Source organism: Arachis hypogaea, chromosome 19 (assembly GCF_003086295.3).
Source record: "Arachis hypogaea cultivar Tifrunner chromosome 19, arahy.Tifrunner.gnm2.J5K5, whole genome shotgun sequence".
NCBI lineage: Eukaryota > Viridiplantae > Streptophyta > Magnoliopsida > Fabales > Fabaceae > Arachis > Arachis hypogaea.
Genome location: NC_092054.1, coordinates 95,497,413 through 95,503,163, shown reverse-complemented (window position 1 = coordinate 95,503,163; position 5,751 = coordinate 95,497,413). Strand labels below are relative to the sequence as shown.

Sequence of the window (5,751 nt, the reverse complement as noted above, 5' to 3'; positions counted from 1 at the left end):
ATGTTTGTTACTTACTTGTTAAGAAAGATTCAAACTTTAAGTTCTAGAATCATATCTTGTGATTTCTTGTGAATCAAGTCATTAATTGTGATTTTAAAAATCAAATCTTTTTCAAAACTAATTTCTATCATATCTTTTCAAAAATATCTTCTCATCTTATCTTTTTCAAAAATTTGATTTTCAAAATATCTCTTCTAACTTCCTAACTTCTTATCTTTTCAAAATTAATTTTCAAAAATTGTTTCAACTAACTAACTAACTTTTTGTTTGTTTCTTAACTTTTTCAAAACTACCTAACTAACTCTCTCTCTCTAATTTTCGAAAATATCTTTCCCCCTTTTCAAAATTTCTTTTTTATTTATTAATTATTTTAATTTTTAAATCTTAATTTTCGAAAATTACTAACATTTTTCAAAAACTATTTTTAAAAATCACTAACTCTTTTTCAAAAATTGCTTTCGAAAATTCACTCCCCCCTCTCATCTTCTTCTATTTGTTTATTGATGTACTAACATCTTTTCTTCACATCACTCACTAAATTCGAACCCCCTCTTCCATCTGTGTTCGAATTTCCTCTTCTTCTCTTCTTCTACTCACACAGGGATCCCTATACTGTGGTATAAAGGATCTCTATTATTATTATTATTTTTCTATGCCTTCTTCTTTGTCATATGAGCAGGAGCAAGGATAAGAACATTCTTGTGAAAGCAGATCCAGAACCTGAAAGGACTCTGAAGAGAAAATTAAGAGAAGCTAAAATACAACAACCCAGAGATAACCTTTCAGAAATTTTCGAATAGGAAGAGGAGATGGCAGCCGAAAATAATAATAATGTTCATGATCATGTGGAGTCACAAAATAAACAAAAAAATTGAAAACGGAATCAAAAACAGCAGAAGAAAAATCACACCCTGGAGGAAGCATCTGCCTGGCGTTCAACGCCAGAACAGAGCATGGTTCTGGCGCTGAACGCCTAAATGGGCAGCATCCTGGCGCTGAACGCCCAGAACAAGCATGGTTCTGGCGTTCAACGCCAGAAATGGCAACAAATGGGCGCTGAACGCCCAAAATGGCCACCAACCTGGCGCTAAACGCCCAGAGTTGTGTGCAAGGGCATTTTACATGCCTAATTTGGTGCAGGGATGTAAATGCCTTGACACCTCAGGATCTGTGGACTCCACAGGATCACCTCAGGATCTGTGAACCCCACAGGATCTCCACCTTACCTCCTCATAATCCTAGTTTTTATTCCACATCTTCTTCTTCATCTATTCCTTCTTCTTTTGCTCGAGGGCGAGCAACATTCTAAGTTTGGTGTGGTAAAACAATTATGTAAAGGATCTATAGCTCAGTGGTAGAACATGTGGCTGCAAATCAAGAGATCCCTGAGATACCTCAGGAGATGCACCTCCCTCCACATAATTATTAGAAGCAACTGAGGATAGAAATCCCAAAAAAAAAATCACTAGGAATCAAGCCGCAAAGGCAAGGAAGAGACATAGAAGAGCCCAAGAACATCATTGAAACGCCATCATCACTAAGGTGGATTCATTCCTTGCCCTTACTTGCTCTGTTTTTCGTTTTCTATGTTATGTGCTTATCTATGTTTGTGTCTTCATTACATGATCATTAGTAGTTAGTAACTATGTCTTAAAGTTATGAATGTCCTATGAATCCATCACCTCTCTTAAATGAAAAATGTTTTAATTCAAAAGAACAAGAAGTACATGAGTTTTGAATTTATCCTTGAACTTAGTTTAATTATATTGATGTGGTGACAATGCTTCTTGTTTTCTAAATGTATGCTTGAACAGTGCATATGTCTTTTGAAGTTGTTGTTTGAGAATGTTAAATATGTTGGCTCTTGAAAGAATGATGACTAGGAGACATGTTATTTGATAATCTGAAAAATCATAAAAATGATTCTTGAAGCAAGAAAAAGCAGCAAAGAACAAAGCTTGCAGAAAAAAAAAAGAGAAAAAAAAATAGGCGAAAAAAAAAATATAGAAAGAAAAAGCAAGCAGAAAAAGCCAATAACCCTTAAAACCAAAAGGCAAGGGCAATAAAAAGGATCCCAAGGCTTTGAGCATCAGTGGATAGGAGGGCCTAAAGGAATAAAATCCTGGTCTAAGCGGTTAAACCAAGCTGTCCCTAACCATGTGCTTGTGGCGTGTAGGTGTCAAGTGAAAGCTTGAGACTGAGCGGTTAAAGTCAAGGTCCAAAGCAAAAAAAAAAGAGTGTGCTTAAGAACCCTGGACACCTCTAATTGGGGACTTTAGCAAAGCTGAGTCACAATCTGAAAAGGTTCACCCAGTTATGTGTCTGTGGCATTTATGTATCCGGTGGTAATACTGGAAAACAAAGTGCTTAGGGCCACGGCCAAGACTCATAAAATAGCTGTGTTCAAAAATCATCATACTGAACTAGGAGAATCAATAACACTATCTGAACTCTGAGTTCCTATAGATGCCAATCATTCTGAACCTCAATGGATAAAGTGAGATGCCAAAACTATTCAAGAGGCAAAAAGCTATAAGTCCCGCTCATTTGATTGGAGCTATGTTTCATTGATAGTTTAGAATTTATAGTATATTCTATTCTTTTTATCCTATTTTGATTTTCAGTTGCTTGGGGACAAGCAACAATTTAAGTTTGGTGTTGTGATGAGCGGATAATTTATACGCTTTTTGGCATTATTTTTAGTATGTTTTTAATAGAATCTAGTTACTTTTAGGGATGTTTTTAATAGATTTTATGTTAAATTCACATTTCTGGACTTTAATATGAGTTTGTGTGATTTTCTGTGATTTCAGGTATTTTCTGGCTGAAATTGAGGGACCTGAGCAAAAATCAGATTCAGAGGTTGAAGAAGGACTGCTGATGCTGTTGGATTCTGACCTCCCTGCACTCAAAGTGGATTTTCTGGAGCTACAGAACTCAAAATGGCGCGCTTCCAATTGCGTTGGAAAGTAGACATCCAGGGCTTTCCAGCAATATATAATAGTCCATACTTTGGCCTAGAATAGACGACATAAACTGGCGTTCAAAGCCAGATTTCTGCCCAAATCTGGCGTCCAGCGCCAGAAAAGGAGCCAAAACCAGAGTTGAACACCCAAACTGGCACAAAAACTGGCGTTCAACTCCAAGGAGGACCTCTACACGTGCCACACTTAAGCTCAGCCCAAACACACACCAAGTGGGCCCCGGAAGTGGATTTATGCATCAATTACTTACTCATGTAAACCCTAGTAGCTAGTTTATTATAAATAGGACCTCTTACTATTGTATTAGACATCTTTGGATTACCTTATGATCCTTTGATCACGTTTTAGGGGCTGGCCATCTCGGCCATGCCTGGACCTTCCACTTATGTATTTTCATCGGTAGAGTTTCTACACTCCATAGATTAAGGTGTGGAGCTCTGCTGTTCCTCAAAGATATATGCAAGTACTACTGTTTTCTATTCAATTCATCTTATTTCGCTTCTAAGATATCCATTCGCACCCAAGAACGTGATTAAGGTGATGATTATGTGTGACGCTCATCACCATCTCCCCTATGAACACGTTCCTGACAAACACTTCCGTTCTACATGAAATAAGCTAGAATGAATATCTCTTAGATCTCTTAACCAGAATCTTCGTGGCGTAAGCTAGAATGATGGCGGCATTCAAGAGAATCCAGAAAGTCTAAACCTTGTCTGTGGTATTCCGAGTAGGATTCAATGATTGAATGACTGTGACGAGCTTCAAACTCGCAAGTGCTGGGCGTTGGTGACAGACGCAAAAGGAGGGTGAATCCTATTCCAGCATGATCGAGAACCGACAGATGAATGGCCGTGCTGTGACAGAGCATGTGAGCATATCGTTCACTGAGAGGAGGGGATGTTGCCACTGACAACGGTGATGCCCTTGCATAAAGCCAGCCATGGAAAGGAGTAAGATTGATTGGATGAAGATAGCAGGAAAGCAGAGGTTCAGAGGAACGAAAAGCATCTCCATTCGCTTATCTGAAATTCCTACCAATGAATTACATAAGTATCTCTATCCCTATTCTATTATATAATATTCGAAAACACCATTATCACTTTATATCTGCCTGACTGAGATTTACAAGGTGACCATAGCTTGCTTCATACCAACAATCTCTGTGGGATTCGACCCTTACTCACGTAAGGTATTACTTGGACGACCCAGTGCACTTGCTGGTTAGTTGTATCGAAGTTGTGACAAATCATGAATGTGTAATCACGATTACACGTACCAAGTTGCTCACGTGCCAGGAATAGTTTGAGCCTGGACATCACAATTTCGTGCACCAGTCTACTGCCTTCTTTGACTCATAAGAGAGCCCTTCATAGAAAATGTGCAGCTGAACCCATTCGTTGAACATGTCAGGTGGACACCTCCTTGTTAAGTCCTTAAACCTCTCCCATGCTTCATATAGAGTCTCACCATCTTGTTGCCTGAAAGTTTGAACCTCAGCTCTCAGCCTATTGATTCGTTGAGGAGGGTAGAATCTTGCTAAGAATTTGTTCACCACATCTTCCCAAGTTGTCAAGCTCTCCCTTGGGAAGGATTCCAGCCATTTGGTTGCCTTGTCCCTGAGTGAGAAGGGAAATAAGAGCAGTCTATAGGCGTCAGGATGAACACCATTAGACTTCACTGTGTCACATATTCTCAGGAAGGTGGTTAAATGTTGATTGGGGTCTTCTTAAACACTTCCTCTAAACGAACAGTTGTTCTGAACAAGGGTGATGAGCTGTGGTTTAAGTTCAAAGTTGTTGGCATGGATTGTTGGCTTTTGGATGCTACTTCCACAATTGCCTGGGTTTGGATTGATGTAAGAGCCTAAAACTCTTCTATCCTCCCCAGCATGATTTGCTCCACCTCCTCTGCCATGGTTGTGAGTCTCTTCTTCATGATGATTTTCCATGTTTTCTTCCATGTTAGGTTCAAAGTATTCCTCAAAGTGTTCCTCCTTTTCTTCAGCACCAACTACACGTTTTTCTTTTGCCTCCCTCCTTAGTCTAAGAAAGGTTCTCTCAGGTTCAGAATCAAAGGAAGTTGAAGCCCCGCTTCTTCTCCCTGTCATACAACCAACAAGTACAAGTAAAGAAAATAGGTGCAGACAGTATTTGTGTCAGAGTTATTGTTAGTTGTGGGTGATGCAATATATCAAACAGTTAGTGGGTTAGCAAACAGAATTGAAAATAACAAAGAAAAACAAACGGGTAGAGGGAGAAGGGAAGAAGTTTAACTAAAACAAAAAGTAAATCACTCAAACAGAAAAATGAAATTCACAAAATAAAAAATGCTCAATCTAGTGATCTTCCAATTTAATCATTGTTGATGCACAATCAATCCCCGGCAACGGCGCCATAAACTTGATGCACGGAAAACTTGTCTCTCAACAAATCTCCCTTCGGCAAGTGTACCGAAGTTGTCGTCAAGTAAAAACTCATAATAGAGTGAGGTCGAATCCCACAGGGATTGATTGATCAAGCAACTTTAATTAGAAGAATGTTCTAGTTGAGCGAATCCAGAATTTGGATTGAGAGTTGCAGAAATTAAAATGGCGGGAATGTAAATAACAGAAAAGTAAATGCTAGAATTAAAGGACTAGAAGTAAATGACTGGAAATAAATTGCAGAATTGTAAATGGGAATGGGGGATTTGCTCATAAAAGTAAATGATAGAAATTAAAGAGAATGGGTAAGATTAGAGATGGAGAGTTCATTGGGCTTAGGAG

At 38.7% G+C, this 5,751-nt stretch overlaps 1 non-coding gene across 1 annotated transcript; it reads left to right on the top strand.

The window, feature by feature from the left end:
• Positions 1–4,390: 4,390 nt before the first annotated feature.
• Positions 4,391–4,494, top strand: LOC112782022 (small nucleolar RNA R71). The gene has a single exon (XR_003192766.1). It is a non-coding gene; the product is annotated as a small nucleolar RNA R71 (small nucleolar RNA).
• The last annotated feature ends 1,257 nt before the right edge of the window (positions 4,495–5,751 follow it).